Source organism: Alligator sinensis, unplaced genomic scaffold (assembly GCF_000455745.1).
Source record: "Alligator sinensis unplaced genomic scaffold, ASM45574v1 scaffold862_1, whole genome shotgun sequence".
In the NCBI taxonomy this organism is placed as follows: domain Eukaryota; kingdom Metazoa; phylum Chordata; order Crocodylia; family Alligatoridae; genus Alligator; species Alligator sinensis.
In genome coordinates this window covers 2222377-2240667 of record NW_005842066.1, presented here as the reverse complement: position 1 = coordinate 2240667, position 18291 = coordinate 2222377, and positions in this window count along the sequence as shown.

Below are 18291 nucleotides of genomic sequence, written 5' to 3'. Positions count from 1 at the left end.
TCTCTGCTGGGAGAGCAGGGGAGGGAGGTTTGAAATCAGGTTGGGGGGACTGAAATTGGGACATCAGAACCACCTGGCATAGAGCCTTTCAGCTGGGGTGGGAGTTGGGATACATGAGGCCATTAGTAGGGTGGCAGGGGTGGGGGGGGGCAGTTTCATGGGGTTTTATGGTGGGTGGGATTTTATGGTGGGTGTGGTTTTATGTGAAATGATTAACCCTTCAGTGGGCCATTGAGTGCTCTGACTGGCCACTGAGCCATACATAATTCCTGGAGTCACTGAGACTTACTAGTGGTTGATGCTGAGTTGTCCATGTCTATCTCAATGAGGGTGTCATCTGAACTGCTTCCATCTTCTGTTTAATCCTGGGTCTGAGTTTGGATTAGGGTCAAAGCCTGGCTGGGAAATAAGTCCATGGAGTAGTCATCCTTGTGATACTCCATGGTCGTTTTGGTGGCAGGTGACAGCAGAGAGGTGGTGGTGGTGCTGTCTTCATTGTTGTCTTGTTTGTCGTTGTTGTACTGCACTAGACCTACAAGTGTGCAGTGTATGGTGTGACAGGAAGTAATGGTGTGGTCTTCTTCGAGGAATTGGGACAGCTCCTTGTGGTAAAGGACCATGGTCTTCACTGTGCTCAGGACCTTGTTGGTGTCCCTGCCCTCTGGTGCTATGTGGGCCAGAATCACACCCATGGGGGTAGGCTGGCTTGGGATTGATACAACCCCTGAGAAGTAAGAGTTCAGGAGAGTGAAAAATTCATCCACAAAGCAGCAATGAGAGATGGAATGAGAGCAATGCATTCTGGGATGCTGGAGGACTGCAAATTGCTTGTTTAATCTCCATGGAACAGAGTGATGTTACCATAACATGAACTTGGTAGCATAACCCAGAGATACTCTTCCCTTGAGGTGGTGCAACTTTGAGAGACTCAGAGAGCACTTAGCATGCTAAGTTTTCCCTCTTTAACATGTGGAAGCTTGCAGTTTAAGTGTCTTTAGCATGTCATAAGGATGATGTGTAACAAAGCCATTAGTATTTTCACTCAAAAAAGATGGATAGTTGTCTTTTCTTTCAAATAGGCATCATGGATACTTTTCTATTCCTGCTCTTTACAATTATTATAACCTCCATGTATCTTTCCCATGGAATCAAAAAGGAAATAAGATTTTTCTACTGGGGCCAGTTGGAAAAAAATATTCCTTCATACAAATAAAGTTGGATAGCTATTGTCCAACTGGTAAATTATCTTTCCAATTAGGAACTTAGAAACTTATGCCAAACACTGTAGATAAAACACATTCCCAACAGTTTGATGTACTGTCCAGAAAATTCCCTACTGATCCTTATTTTCTTTTATACTAATAATTAGAAGCAAGAAAGATATCCATTCCCTGATCTGAAACCTAGAGTTGAGATCTGTATTCTGTTCCTGTTCTTGCCACTGTCTATCCATGTAACCTTAGGCAAGTCATTTTACCTCTTAATCAAAAAGTAACTCTATTTGGACTCATTACAGTGGCTAAAGATTAATTAAGACTGGACTAGGATGTGGGTGGTTGCCTGTGGATAAGCAATCACAAGCTGATTATTTTCAGTAAGAGCAGACAGAAGATAGTCCTCAATACATACTTAGTATTTCAAAAAAGGCCAATTTCCCAAAGCTGAGGAAAATAAAAAGCAAAATTGATTGGGAAGGTAATTTTACACAAAACTGCAAATGAAAATGTGGAGTTCTTTAAGGGAAGTTTATTACATAAATAAAAGACTATATATGTATAAAGAGAACATTTTTACCTACATACCCAACATTGTTCAGTGGCCTAGTAAAGGCATGAATTATAAAATGAAAAATAATAAATTTATATAAATAAAAGGAGAAAACTGAAAAAATTAGTATGAACCAGAAGCTATGAAATGCAAAAAACCTGGATAATGGAAGATAAAGACATCAGGGGGCAGGAATAAGAGAATAAGGCAGCGAGAGGGGAGAAGGGAGGAGGGTATTTGTATATGAGAAACTAAAGAAGTGCTTGCAATAATATAGACCCATCAACAATTTTACCAAATCCATCTAGTACTGATAAAGAAAAGACTAAAGAATGTAATAGGTATTTATGTTCTTATTTGGAAAGTAGAAGGATGGTGTACTTACATGAGTATTTTTCAGTCCAGTAGTAACTAAGAAGGCCATTCAACAATATCAACTAGAGCGGAACATTTTACAAATCAACAGTGCCAAAGAGCTTGCACCTAAGAGTCCTAAAAGAGTTGATCAAGATCATCTCTAGCGTACTAATGTTACTTTTTATTAAAACTTGGAATTCTAGGGAAGTTCTAGAACAGTGGAAGAGTGCTAATCCTGTGCAAACGTACACAAAGAAAAAGAGAAATAACCAAGGTTACTATGGGCCAATTAGGCTACTAACAATGCTAGGCAAAATAACAGAAAAGCTTAGTCACAGGACAGAAATATGATTAAATGGCACAAAACCTGAACATTTCCATATCCCCCACAAACCAGAAGCTCCCCAAATCCTGAAGCTACTTAATTATCTTAAAAGTATAATAGCAGCACTGACACTGACAAGAATGTCATGTTAATTGCATAGCTGCAAGGGAAATCCAGGCTGTATGGCTATAGAGCAGCTTAACCATGCAAACTGCCCAGAGCAACCAACCCTGAAAGCCTCACCCCTGGCTCTGTGTCAGGAAGTTTGGAAGCTCTGGTTCTGTTGAGATTCTGGAGGAGTCAGAGTACACACAGTTTCCAGGCTCCCTACCGTAGAGCCAGAAGCAGAACTCCAGGTAAGGGCTTCCTGGTTCTCAAGCTCTCTGGAGTCTTCCTACAGCCCCCAAACCTAAAGCAGACCCATCAGGGGAACTTCCCTACCTCCAGGAACCTCAAGCTCCTTTCTCGAGAAAATTCTCACCTAGCTCTAGTTTAAATTTCTGAAAGGACTGTCCATCTGACAGTACAAGCTTTGTGAAATGGTGAACAGAATGTCTGCAATTAGACAGATGTCCAGAATGCAGCAAGGATTTGCCAATTGCCACCAACAAAACAAAGTATTCAGATTTACAGCATTGTTATACACAGTTTTAGATTACAGAGTATTTCCTAAAGGAGATCATTTCAACACAATTGTGCACTCTACCAAATGTGTAACCAGAGACAGTATGCATCAATGTAGGTTCATGGGTTTTATTAAGACAAAGCTGTACTCACTATAGCTTGATGACGCATTGCCAGCTGTGTGGGAGGACCTCATTCAAAAGCACTCTCAAATCCCATGGCATACAGAGACTAAACTGAGAATATGCATACCAAGGAGCTGACACTCTTGCCCCTATATTCCAAAAATAGTTATGCATGATGCATCCTAACTAATGGTAGTGGTTGGAAATCAAGAGAAAAGCCCTACTGTTTCGTATTTGTTTTTCACAGGTTCCAATAACTATTTGAGAGAGAGAATGGGAGATGTGAAACTGCAAAAAAACAAACCCCAAAAGGTGGAGGAGTTCTTCTGTGGTCCCCTTTCACAGGGAAAGAATGTAGAAGGCATCACAGGACTTTAAAAAGCCATGCAAAAAAACACATCAAAGCTTACGGTGCCAGCTGTACATAGCATATATCAGTGGGGAACATGGAAGTAAGTGAAAGACATAACTTAAAAGAAAGGTCAACACTTTCATATTTGAGTGCTTACAACTTATTGAAATCAGGCTACTTTAATAAATGGCCTAATTGTCAGAGGGTCAAAGCACCTGAGCTTCTGTTTGTGTCAATGAGTGTTGAGATGTTCAGAATCTTTGAAAAAACGGGCCATTTACCAGAACATATAAAGAACCTGATTTTCAGGGATGTGAAGTATAGTAGTAATAGCAGGGGGAAAGCAGGAGAAAAGTAACTTCTCTTAAAATAGAGGTTGATCAGTTTATGAAAGGACTAATATAATTGGTTTTGTAGAAAAGCAGTCAACTAATCCTTTCCAGCTCTATGTTCCCCAGATAAATATCTGTTTGCTTATGAGCTACCTAGTATCAAGCCCTGAGGAGACACCCTTTTTCAACACTGAGGAACTCTTAACATCCAGGCATGAACCCTACGTACTAATTTTCACCTCTGCTCAAAGCTGACCCATTAACTGCTTCCCCTACACCCCATGCAACTGCTATTCTCATACCAACCTTCAGCTCCTGTCTGGTGTTTAGATGCCTGATAAATTTCTGTAATGAGTAGGCCAAGGTCAAACCCAGGATATGCTTTTGTTTAAAGCAGGCGTTGGGAAACCCCGGCAGGTATGCCAGTGTATGACACATGAAGATATTTTGCTTGGCATACCAGCACGCACCTCAGGACAGATAGTGGGGGAGCCGTGAGGGGCCTGATCCTTCTTGTGGCAGTGCAGCCCCAGCCCCTTTTACACCATCCACCCCAAGGCATACATGGACCCACCACCAGCAACAAGCCAAACCAGGGCTCCACAGTCCCCGGTGCAGCTGCTTGCAGCCTCTGTGCCACCTGCTGTGAGCAACCTGGGCTCTGTGGCAGGTGGCAGGGGCCTGCTGTGAGCAACTTGGGCTCTGTGGCAGGTGGCAGGGGCCTGCCCAGAGCCTGGACCAGCTATGGCAGGCAGCAGGGAAGCTGCAAGCAGCTGCACCAGGGTCCGCAAAGCCCCAGCCTGGCTTACTGCTGGTGGTGGATGCATGCTTGCCTTGGGGTAGATGCCAAGGAAGGGGCCAGGCCTGCCCCTTGCTGCTCCCCTGCCACTTCCCTGCCATACTAGGTACTGGTTTCCTCTTCTCCCTCCTGCCTGCCCTGCCACCTTCAACATGCCTCCTCCCTTCCTCCACTTCCCCACCAGACTGCTCTCCCACCTCACATTAAACAATAACTGGTAAATACCGCCCCCACTTCCCCATTTTCTTTGCCTAGCATGCCAACATCTCATAAGCAGACATTGTGGAGTTTTTTGGGCACTCTGCCCAAAAATGTTGCCAACCCCTGGTTTAAAGCCTCTACTGCTCCTTTGGTGGTCATTAATTCAAATACACACTGTGAGATACTATACAAGAGTTCTAGTCAATCTTAGGCAATTCCTGGACACAAGACAGATTTCTACAACTATCTGGAACCTATTATAATATAGGTTAGCTAAATAGTTAGAAAAAAAATTATAATGCAAACTTACATGTTGTTAAACTTTAAATGTGTTCTTGATACAAGTCTGTTTACATCTGTTTAGAACAGGCTTGTCCAACATGTGGCCTGCCAAGCCATTTTATCTGGCCCACAGCAGCGGCAGTGCCGCCACTGCGGAGCGCAGGGCCACGGTGGCGGAGCTACAGTGGCGGCGGGGCTGCAGAGGTGGCAGCAGCGCAGAGCCATGGTGGCAGTGGCAGGGCTGCGGCGAGGCAGGCAGGGCTGGCCCACGGGCCCCAGCTGGCAGGGAGGGAAGGGGAGCTGCTTACCCCCACAGGGCCCGGGGGAATGGCCCCGCGCAGGAGGGCAAGCAGCAGCTGCTGGCACTGCCTGCCCACACCTGCCTCATCACCCACCTGCTTCAAGCCAGGCCCGCTGTCCTGCCCTGCCAGGCCCCACAGCAAGGCAGCACCTGCTCCCCTGGCCAGTCTCCCCCCAGGCTCTGAGGCTCTCCGGGCCCGGCCGCCCACGCGCGAGGCCCCGATGTGGCTGCTTCTCATGTGCTGCTGGGGACAGGAGGAGCCTGGCTAGGTCTGCACCGGCCAGCAGAAGTGGCGGTGGAGCTGTGTGCCGCTCGGGATGGGATGAGCCTGCACCGGTCAGTCCCGAGCGCCACACAGCTCCGCCACCACTTCTGCTGGTCGGTGCAGACCTGGCCAGCTTCCTCCCGTCCCCAGCAGCACATGGGAAGCTGGCTTCGGCTGCATGGTGCTTTTCCTGGCCGGGGCCGACCCCGTTCTGCCTAGGCGGGGCCTGCAGCCACCTGAGTGGCAGGCCGGGTGGGCCCCAGGTTAACCCCGGCATAGCCCTGCGGCTTCTCAGCACCAGGTCAACCCGGTTGTAGCAAAGCAGCTCCTGCAGCACCATGTCAACCCGGGCATGCCTGCCATGTCAACCAGGACCATGTCAACCCCTGCAACTTCACTGGTGTCAAAGGTCACATGACATCACTTCCTGATATGATACCACTTCCTGTGACATCTTTGAATATGGATCGCCGGCCCACTGGGTGATAAAAAGTTCATGATCCGGCCGCACATTCAAAAAGGTTGGACACCCTGGTTTAGAATTTACTGGGATAAAACTATAAACTATATGGGGTATATTTTTTCTTCCAGTACTACAGGGAATATCACTTTCTTCATGAGCCTCTACAGGTTTTATACATATAAATGATACCCTGATACCCACTGTGCCACTGTATTATCCTAGTACTGAAAGTTAGCATATATTTATGTATTTCTCCTAGAGTGCTGGTATAATATAGCAGAATTAGTTCTAAATGTCTTTCCATGCCTCAAGTAAACCTGATACTAAAATGATGCAAAGGTCAAACAGATTATTCAGAGGGGTAAATCTACAGTTTAATAGCTTTGTATTTTACAGAAACTTTATATATAGTGAGAATCTGTCTAGTTCAGGACTAGCAATTAAATGACAAACATACAGCTATCACCATTTAAAGAGTTAACAATAGACTCTGTTCATTTCCCATTCAAGCCCTCATCATTATAATAAGAAAAACAGGGCATCTCAAATGCCAGCATGTATAATGGTGACCATTGTACCAAGCATTTATGAGCAATTACTGCTTGCACCAGAGTTAATATTACACAAAGCTGTCTAAACTGAGGCTAAGCAAAATCTCCATATTGGCCCGAGCTATGGCTTCCCTGCAAAAAGGTATATTTTTACCTCTGTTTAGCTATTTTGATGTAATGTCCTGGTAGGAAAAAAGGCATTGCCATTTGCACCTCACTGCAGATAGTCCATGTAGACACAAAGTACATTGACTCCATCCAGCTACATAAAAGTTGCGCATGTGTTTTTGCCACTGGGGTGCTGGTTCTCAACCTTTTTAGACTCAAGGCACCCCTCAACAGACCCAAGGTACCCCTTTCTAGACTTGAGACACCCCTCAGAAAACACCAGCTCTTAGTTTTCACTTTTTTTCACCACAGGAAAAAATAATAGAGCAATTTTTATGTTGCAAAGAACTCAGAAAGACCCCAACAGTTCAGAATGTTTTTGACACTGTGGATTCCTCTTAGAAATCTCTGTGTTTATCTTGTGAATCATGTTTGCATACCTGACAGCACTAAAATTATATAGCACCCCATGGCACCCTTGAAAGAATCTCAAGGCATGGCGGGTTGCTGCAGCACCCTGGTTAAGAATCACTATACTAGGCTTTAGATCAAATGAGCAGTCTCATATAAGCCCCAAATACTTTTCCAATTAAGACATAACCATAGAAGTTAAAAAAATTATGGTAGCAAACTAAGGTTATTTCTTCCATCTAAAAGCCATTAGGAAGCTCAGGATTCTCTCTCAGACTGGAAGCATGTTCCCTTTAAGACCCATGGTGCACATAGCTAACTATGGAGGATGTTTGCAAAACATGTTTTGCACCTGTTTTGGAAGTCTGGACATTGTATCTACTTTACTGTGATTATCAAGCCATAATGCAAGTTCAGAAAGTCAATTCCTGCCATTATGATCCTGACTGTGGATAACTGTAGTTCATCTCATATATATACCTTTTAAAAACTACATTTCTGTATTGACATTTGTTCCCAGAAGGCAGCTTCACTCCACTGGACAGATGCTAAACTGATATATTTTGCCTGAATCTATGTGTGTGTGCAAGATTTACAAATCTCCTGATAAAGCTTGGTGACGGACTTGGGAAAAAGAACATTTTTCTACATATCTGGATGTGCAGGTGACAAATACTTCCTGTGTCACAAAACAGTAAAAGGTGACATTCCCAGTGCTGGGAAGGACTTCTTTAATGCTTTCAACCTACACATCGTTAATGGATGAGCATCGTGCTTGTTTCTTTAAGCTCTGTCTCTACTGTAACAAACTACACTGAATAACATGATGGACCATTGCCCTTCACTTTCCTACAAAGTAAATCTCAGCAGTGATATGAGACAAACGCAGCAGAAACTCATATTTGTCTTCACTTGTGAGGGAAGCAGTGTTCCAGGAACAACAAAAACTAGGAGAAAATGACATTGTTGAATGAAGTGATATTCTGAATGGATGTCTCTTATCAAGAAAAAAAATCAGGTTGTTTCCATGAATGTGTATAAATGCCTATGGGACCAGTAAAGCAGCTGTGCTTCGATAGCTGTGATAGCATTCGAATATCTCCACAGCAGACTTATAGCAATATATGTTGCATAAACAAACAAACAAAAAAGGACAGAGGGATTACCTGCCCCAGAAACTTAAAATTTAATGTGAAACAAGTTGCTACAACACAGGTGACAAAGAAAAGAAGACAAAAAGAAAGCAAACGAAAAGGAATCATGTATTTCTATTACTTGTACATCACAAATTGGCTTCTGCTACTTAAAGTCATTTGAACATTTTTGTTTTTCTTGAAAGAAAAAGAAAAGGGTGACACATTCACAGACAGAAGATTTTAACACAACCAAATCTGACTTCCACTGAGTTTGACACCCCTGTTCTATGTAATCCCATCTTTTTTTGCCAATAAAAATAAAAATCTTCACACAAAGTTCAGAAGCCTTGGATTAATTTCTGCTTCACATCAGTGAATATAGACTCAAGTTGCAAATTCCATATTGGATAGCAGATTTTTCCTAAAGAATTTTTGGGATTAGATGATATTTATCATAGAAGCATAAACTGGATCTGTAAAATAAGTATATGCAGCACCAGTACTGCATACAGTTTTTTAATCCAGTTTTTCTTTTAAGGATTGCTAGTAACTTAATAGGATCTTTAAAATAGTGGCAGTAGACTGGTGTTATTTTGTTAGTTTAATTAATTATTTCCAATATGCAGAAGAAGACTGTGCAGGAGAAGAAACAGATCCATGTAAAAATATTCAGTCAAAGAAAATCTGAAAGACTACATTCTGATGATGAACCTGTTTGTATCCATAGAATATGAAGACTTTCTAAAAGAGAGAAACCGCAACCCCAGACAGTTTTTTCCACTTATTCTTAGGTCAACAGGGAAATAAAATATTTAAAAATTGTATTGTGGAAGACTGCCACATTGCTGCTGTAGAAAGACAGATTTGAAAATCATTTGCAAATGATTTCTTATGGAATTATCAACAATCTGACAGGCAACAGCACAGATATTTCCTCCAAAATTATTACATGGGAAGAGTATTCAGATTGAGTTAGATGTTTATGTCCTTCTAAGCGATAAAGAGAAACAGTGCAATTAAATCTATAATCTATAAGACACAATTAAATCTATAAGACATGACTAGACAAAAGATAAAGTATAAATTGTGGAAGTGACACTGTATCCAGATTTTAACCATCATTCTTTGGTAGGAGTTAGTAAATCAAGCTCTTTAAAGAAAGTGGAAAATTTGGGTTTAGTAACCCACTCCATACTGTGAGTCAGAAAGGCTCACAGCCTACTAGAAATTTTTGGAGAGCTCTATGAAGATATTTATGGCATTTAAAAACCACCTTTAGAGCTAAACTCTTGAAAGAACACAGAAAGAAGAAAAAAATGAAACAGAGTGAGAAGACGAGCAAATGGAATTCCTGTGGTGGGACAGAAAAGTAGACATTAATGCAGATCCACATCTCTGCAAATGACCAAAAACTATGAATTCTCTGTATGAGGCCTTGCCTTCATACGGTGTTAGTTTAAGATATAATTCATATTCTGCCCCTAGCCTGACTCCCATACCTACACAGAAATGTCCAACCTGAAGTAAATGATGCTACAATCTCAAGCAAAAACAATGCCTGTGACAGGCATTAGACCAGGGGTGGGCAAAATACAGTCCGCAGGTGGGATCCAGTCCATGAGGCCATTTTATCTGGCTCACAGGGCCCCTAAAAATTTTAGAAAATTAATATTGATCTGTTCTTGGTTCCTGTCAAAAATGACAGAAACCAGGGGCAGTAGGACCCAGGGGAAGCCCGGCAGGCTTCTGCAACAGCAGGGACTTCTGGCCTAGGACCACATGAGTGCACCACACCGGAAACTCAGGTAAGGTGGGGGGGACCCCAGGCAGGGAAGGAGCCTGGGGAAAAGTGGTCCGGGGAAAAGCAGCCCCTCACCTGCCCTGTGGCTGGTGCTCCCTGCTGCAGCGACTTGCAGCCCACGCGGGGCTGTCCTGAGCAGGCACAGACTGCCCCACATGGGCTGCGAGTGGCTACAGTGTGGGGAACCAGCCACAGGGCAGGTGAGGGGCCACTTTTCCCATGCTCAGCAACAGATTGTAACCCATCCCCACTGCCAGCCTGGGCCCCATGCCGGCTCCGGGCTCACTCGTCAGGGCTGTGCTGTGGCAGCAACAGCTGCGGCCCTCCCGCTTGCTGCGTCGGGCAATGTTTGCTGCTGCTGCTGCTGCCCACCTGGAGCTCACAGGCTGGGCAGCCCAGACGCAGTGGTGGCAAACACTGCCTGGTGTGGCAAGCAGAGGGGCCACAGCTGTTCAGGTCCAGTGTGGGGGCTGCAGTGTGGGGGGTGAACGAACAAAATTCAGGCCAGCATGTAGGTGATCCTCAGGTATTTGGGACTTGGGTGGCCATGGCTAGTACATGGGGGACCACCAGGTAGAAAATGTTTGAGGCTCAGAGTGAGAGCATGGTCATCTGTGCTGGGACCAGCAGGTAGAAGCTCCAAGGAAGTTTAGAGCTTCTGCAGTTGTGGCCAGCCATGCTGCACTACAGGAAAGTCTGGGGTTTGGGGATTTTGGTCAGCCATGCTGGGACCGGACGGTAGAAGTCCCAGGAAATTTCAGGGCATGGGCAACACGGAGGGCATGACTAGCCATGCTGAGGCCAGCAGGTAAATGGCTCTCAAATGTTCAAGGCATGGGAGTCATGGCCAGTGGAACTGAAGTAATTCTGGAGCAGGGGACACACCCAATCAGACCCAGAACGAGTCAAGTTAGAGGGGGTCTGAGGGGGCACTCATCAATATCCACAGTCATGGCTTTCCACCACTTCATCAGTGCTCCAGCCCCCCCCCCCTCCCCCAAGGGGAATGTTTCAGAGCACAGAGAGCAGGAAGGTGGGGGGTTTGGTTAGTCACTTCTCCACCCCGGATGGGCAATGCACATGGCTCAGGGCTTCTTCATGAATCAGGGGAGGAAAGGATAGGCTTGGTTCCTAATTATGAGGGATGGAACAAGGACTGAATTGATTTTGATGCTGGGGGCCCTGGTGTCTATCCTCTACCAACTGGGGAAGGGTGGAGTAGCAAAAGACCCCATATCAAGGGCTCCACCCCCTCAGACAGCAAAGACGAGTGAAGCAGCCACAAAAGTCAATGATGCCCTTCAGCATGAGGGAGTAGAAGTCCTTGCAGTTGACTAACTCCATGGAGCCTTGATGTGGGTAGAGGATGGGGACATAGGTGCCATTGACAGCCTCAGTGCAGCTGGGGAAACCAAAGAAGCTGGCAGTGACCTCATGTAATTTGCCAATGCAAACTATATAGCTCTCCAGCATGTCCTGGATGACATGGAGCAGCAGTCCAGGAGGTGTGCCACCTGTGGGCTTGCCCACACCAAATCGGTTGGCAATGGAGCCATGGCTGTTGGGGGTAATAAGCGTCCATATGGCAATGACAACATGCTTCCCTGGAGGCAGGGATGGCCTTATGCCAACATCCTCTCATTTAATTTGAGGAACCAGCTGGCTGATGACATCCATGAAGATGGCCCAGCACATGCAGAAGTTCCTCGACCACAAAGTATCATCCCAGGTGCACAGGACAATTTGGTTCCACCAGCTGCTGCTCATGTTATGGGTCCCAAAATGCTCATAAATGGTCATGAGCTGCTCCCTGAGAAACCCATCATTGATAGCAACCAGGAGGGCCACATGTTCAGTGGGCAGGTAGAAGTTGCTGGCCACCCTCAGAGGGATTAAAGCTCCACAGTCCAGTAAGTGGCCCAATTCACAGTCCAGTAAGTGGTCCAGGTTGTTAGGCTCCTGAGCCCTGTGCAGGAAGGCAAATGCCAGTATGAGGATTTCTGGGGTCAATGATGGACACTGTAACAGGTCTCCTGGGTCCACCACCACCGCACGTGGTGCCCCTGTGATTCAGTCTGCCTGCCAGTTCTCTCCAGCCCCACCCTAACTCTTGTCTCTTGCCACACACGACTTTGATCTTATCCTTTGGTTTATTGAGGAGGCAGTCCCTAGAGCCAGGAGCGGTCCCTCTGGTTCTTCCACCAGCCAGCTCTGTCCTTGCAGTTAGATCCAACTCATACCTGCAGATCTGTGCTCCCCTTGGGGCACTTCCCTTTTCATGGAGCATCCCCTCAGGCCTCCCAAGTACCTGCTAGGGCTTCAGCCGTCCTGACCTTGGCCTCTTCCTCTGGCTGAACCCTCAGTCCTGGTCCACTGTCTAAGAACTCAGCTCCCATGCCTCAGCCCTCACTTGGCTGCAGCCCCACCTGGGGCTTGTTTCACTCTGCCAGCCTTAGCCTCCTCAGCTTGGGTCTAGCTCCTGTCGCTGATAGCAGGAAGTACCTCATAGGCACCCCACCTATGGCTTCCTCCTCCCCTGTAGCCACAGCCTAGTCCTCTGGTTAAACTCAAACAAAAAAACCCAAGCTAACTGGTCCTAACACAAATACAAACCTCTCTGGATCTCCTGGTACCTTTCCTGAACTAGCTTGACTCCAGACTGCAGTCATCTCTACTGGAAGCTCTGTTTCCTGTGGCAGCCAGGGCCAGACTGCCCCACTCCACAGCCAGAGGTTGGGCTTATATGCCCCAACCCCAGCCCCCTTCTGGCCATGTGACCCTGTCTCCTGCTCCCAGGAGACCCAGTTGCTGTTCATTCCACCATTAACAGCCTTCCCTTTTCTAGCCCCTGGCTCAGTTCATCTGAGTAGCTCCTACCTGCTGCCACTTTGCCCTCAGGCTTCCTGCATCCATCTGTGCTCCCATCCCCCTTCCTAGTAACAGGGGCAAGGGTTGCCTGTTACAGGCACACAATATGTCCCTGAGTCTGTTGAGACGTGCTCAGGGTCCCAAAGGATGATGCAGTGCAGTCTTCTGGGTCCACTGGACTCTGCAAGAGGGGTCTGAGCCATGACAGGATGCATGAACAGGAACCTGGCATGCATGTCATTAAGAAGAGGGGAACTGCCCTGGGTCTGTTCTAAAAGCCTACAGGCAGGGTCAGAGAGAGGGGTTAGTGTGCAGAGGAGCATGTCTTGGGGCAGCCAACCAGTCTGGACTGCACTGTGCACTTTGCTGCCTTTGGTTATCTCTCGCACAGCCTTGGAAACCCACAGACAAGGCTCAGATGCATGCATGAAGGCCCCCTGGTTGCCAGCCATCACCAGCACAGGCTGCTTAACTAGCCAAACACTTGTACAGTTCCCTACCAGTATAGGTTTAACCCACTCAAACAAAATCCACTCAATCTAAATTAATGGAACATGCACAGGCTCAGTTTCAACTGCTTGATTTGAATTCTCACGTGAAATAGGAACAATTATAAAAACACTTTGCAGTGTAATAGAATGTCAAAACACGGATGTTATTAGAACTGGATGGGAATCAGTTTTCCACCCCACCAAATTTTTCATGACTTAGAAGTGCTCCTGTTCTGTATCTGGAAAAAACTAAAACCATTTAAAATTATATACATAATATATACATGCTCTATAATAGGCAACAGGTTGATGTTTAGGGCATCGTCTGGGGTGTGAAAGACCCTGGTCTAAGTCCTACACTTGATTCACATAAGGGACTTAAATCTGGGCTTATTATATTCCAAGTCAATGTCCCAACCCCACTAGTTATTCTGGGGCCAGTCTCTCTAAATGTATCTGGTGTGAACTGTTCTACTTTCCTTAAATAATTAAATATTCCCAGCAGAGAAGGGAAGTGGAGTGTCAAACTAACTCTGTAGTCCAGTGGTCAGGGCATTCATTTGGGAGTTGACAGACCTAGGTTCATGCCCCTGCTTCAATTAATATTTAATTTGAGGGTGTGGGAGAACAGCAGAGCAAGGACTTGAACTTCTATCATCTAAAATCCTTTCCCAAAGGAAGTTTCCTTTTCATGAAACAATTATTTTTAAAGCTGCAGATTTGACAAATCAGCATTTTCCAATGAGAAACACTTCATTGAAAATGTTCTGAACAGGTTTAGATATCATCAAACCGTATATCCAAGCTCAGCCTGTGTAAAAAAAATAATAAAAGGAAAGCGTTAAAATGCAGGACACACACTGCTGCAGTGTAACTTAACAATTCTATACTTGTATGCACTAGGAATGAGCAAGTCAGAGGCAGTCTCCTGTGCTTATAGGAAGCCATTGCAACTAAGGTAAGATTCACAGGAGACAGAAATTCAGCACTCAATTCCCTAATGTGAGGATTTTTAGAAATCAGCAGTGAGGTAAAGAGGGATGTATTGTAATGTATTTTGGCTCATCGCAATCAACTCTCCACAGCTCATCAACAAGTTCCTACTTTTTCAAAATTGTTCATGTAGAAGTCCAAAAAGTTTATTGCTTTTCAATCCTAAAATATTAGAGTTGGGATTAAAAAACATAAAAGTGTGTCTTGTTTGTATCAAAAAATGAGGGATACATAGATGCATGTCAGCCATTTTATAAATGGGGGGGAAAAGAAAGGGAAATGAAGTGGCATAGTAAGTTTGTATGTGGTTGTCAGCTCTGTAGGTCTCCCTTGCCACTGCCCCTTACATGGTCTCAGAGAGCCAGGTTCACAGTGGCACTACAGTGCTGATTTGTGTGGGATAGGCTTGGATCAATGGAATTTGCAAAGGCAAATGCATTAGTATATTCCATGGGACTCTGCTTCCTGGAACCAGCCTGCGTACTAGGGTTGCCTACCCTCCAGGTTTGCCCTGGAGTCTCCAGAAATTAGATATACATCTCCAGGAGGGTGCTGAGAGTCACCCAGGAGATGAATGATAGGGCATTCATTAAAATAAATATTAAACATTGAATCTAATTTATACAGTACTCCCATGGGTCTTTAACATGTAATAGTAATGTGCTGATGTAAAGTCTGTGCACTGTAATTAATGTCATGACATCATGTGATGAAACCTCCTGGAATATATTGAAACAGAATTGGCAACCCTACTGCGTACTGCCGTACTCTAGCTATTTAAGGCCAAGGCAGAGAAAGCAAAGGCATAATTGGAAAAGCAAGTAAGTATGTTAATTCAAGAGCTTTTACCCCTTGTAGAGGGAGGTATAGAGAGGCCGGAAGCTGTTTCAGCCCCTAATCTGAGGTGATTATGGATCCTTTAATTCAGCTTCTGTAATTACAGTGTCTCTGCTAGTTAAATTAGTCATGTTTAGCATAAGGTATACAGTGAAACATCAGCTTGTGTGCAACAGGAATTCAGTTTGTACATACTGTGCTCACTGCTATAGCTCCTGACTGCAGCACTGCCATTGCTTTAACTGTATTAATGTTGCTCCCTGTCCTGTGTCTGCTGCATCATGTTAAAAGATTAACCTTTGCTCTAAGTCAAGGGTTGGTAACCTATAACCCCTGGGCTGGACCCAGTTCATGAAAATGTTAGGCCCAGGCCAGGAAGACCTGATTTGGCCTAAGGCAGCATGAAAGATAGGGTGACATACAGCTGCATGAGCCACCTACTCTCTCTGCAGCACTCTCCTCAATACCCTCCCTGCTGCTCTCCACGGCCAAGTACAGACAGTCAAAAAGCCCGAGGCTGAATTGATTCAGTCTTTGCAGGTTAGCTGCAGAGATTAAACTAACAATTGAACAGACATGTACTTTTGATTCAGGTAATGCAGGCACATGCCTGCAGTGGCTTAAGCCAGAAGCCAGGGGGCACTAGAGCATACCTCCTTGGCGCACAGCCAGCATAGGCTGTCTGTTTTCTTCCTCTTCCTGCTGCCCTGGAGGTCTCTGGGATTTGCAATCCAGAATCACAGGACTCTGCAGGGTTGCTCATCACTTCCTCTTTCTGCTTCCAGGTGCCTCTGGGATTTGTAATCCACAGTCACAGCCAGCAGTAAGCTTTTAGCAGGGCAGCTCTGTACTCAGGGAAGGGGAGTTTAACCCTCCACCCTGGTCCCAGAGAGGGTTTACCTGGTGCAGGGGGCAGTCCCTACCTCCCTCCCCCGCAACCCTTCTCTGCTGGAGCAGACAGCCCAGCCCAGCCCAGGGGTGGACAGCATGCTGGAATGCTGGGGGTCTGGGATTTAACTTGAACCAGGAAGCAGCCTGGGACAGAAATTTCATAAACTGGTTTGACCCAAATCAGTTAAGTCTGATACTACATTCAGCCAGGTTTATCTTAAAACGCATTTTAACCATTTTGAAACTGGTTTATATTCACTGAACTTCTGTTTGGTTACAGATTTAAACCAGTTTCTGATGACTAAACCAGTTTATGTGTAACTTCTGTCCCTAGCACACATCTGCACTTATCATTGATGCAGAGGGGTGGCTATCTGCAGGACAGTTAAGAGCAAGCAGCTTGAGCTTTCTGAAGAACCAAGTTTTGCAGTCCAAGGCTAAGAGATGGCTTACAAGTTCTGGCCCTGAGCAGCAAAACATTGTTTATTCCTGCAGCCATGTGGTCGTAGTGCTTCAAATGCTTGTGGTTATTTCATCACAAGTCTTCTTTTGTCCATTCCTGTTTCTATGTTAATTGTTTCAAAGTGACTGTAAAGTTACAATGGGTACTTCAGCACCCCATCAATATTTAAATGCTGCAGACATGTACAATCTCTGTAACAGCCTTGATTTTTCCAAATCAACATTTAGTCCTTCTAGTGTCCAGTATGTGCCACCTCTTTCCACTTCAGCTATGGCTTCTCAGAACTCAGTCTAATATTTTTATGCTTGCAAATTCCCAAAAATAGTTTTGCTCCTCTGAGTATGACATGAAGACTAGGGATAGTCATTCAAAAAGCCTGAGCCTGAATTGATTCAATCTTTTCAGGTTAGTCTAACCTGAGTAGGTTGAATCACTTTGTAACTGTAGAGACATCCCAGAAATGCAAGCACATGCCTGCAGTGGCTCAGGCTAGAAGCTGGGGGAAGCTAGAGCAGCCCTCTCTTCCCTTCAACAGTGCTGAGTTGTGGGGAGCATGGCCAAGCCACTACAGGATTAGGGAGGGGTCCCTCCCCCTCAATTGATAATAGAGCATTTATCAGCTCTGTTATCAGCATTTATCACCCCATCAGAAAACAAACAGCCTCTCTCATTAGTTCAAACTCTTCTTAAATGAAGAAAGAATGGAGGGACATTATCAGCTGAGCTTTGATTAGCTCCAAAAAGCCCTCCACCGACAGTGCTATCACAGCGCGGACCAAAGCTAGCATGTGGTCTGCTAGCTAATGCTGAGGTGTCTGTGTAAAGCAGAGAGGATGGGGGATGAGTGGGAAGGGAAGGGGGAAAGCAGAAGGAAACCAGGCAGACATTGTTATGCCTACAAGTCTCTGCTGGAGCTGCAGCCAAGGACCAGAGGGGAGGGGCCAGCCCTGCTATGGAGCAGAGTGTCCCGCCCAGCCCAGAGAGCATGCCATGATGCTGGGGGACTCTGACTGAACTTAAACCAGCAAAGGGTCTGGGACAGAGATTGCATAAACTGCTTTGACCCTAATCAGTTAAGTCTGATACTACATTCAACCAGGTTCTCAAACTGGTTTCAGCCATTTTCAAACTGGTTTATGTGCACTGAATGTTTGTTCTGTTACAGGTTTAAACCAGTTTCTGATCATTTAATCCTGTTTATGTGTAATGTCTGTCCCTAGCTGAAGAGCTCTCTCCAATAACAAAAATATCACCTGCAATTGTTCTGATGTAAAGCAGTCCTCAAGTCTGAGGGGTAGTTTCTGTTGAAACAGTTCCAGAACTACTGAATTTTTCTCATAACAAAGTACAGTAGCATAACTAAGGAGTGGTAACTGGTGCAGCAGCCCCTGTCACTGACCCCAGGGGACATGGGGGGAGCACAACGGCAGCCTCTGCAGCTATGGGCCAACCACCAACACCAGAATCCTGGCCACTGCCACTGCCACTGCCCTGTATACTACCACCAACTGAGGCAAAGAACTGCCACTGCCCTTTGATGCCTCTGGT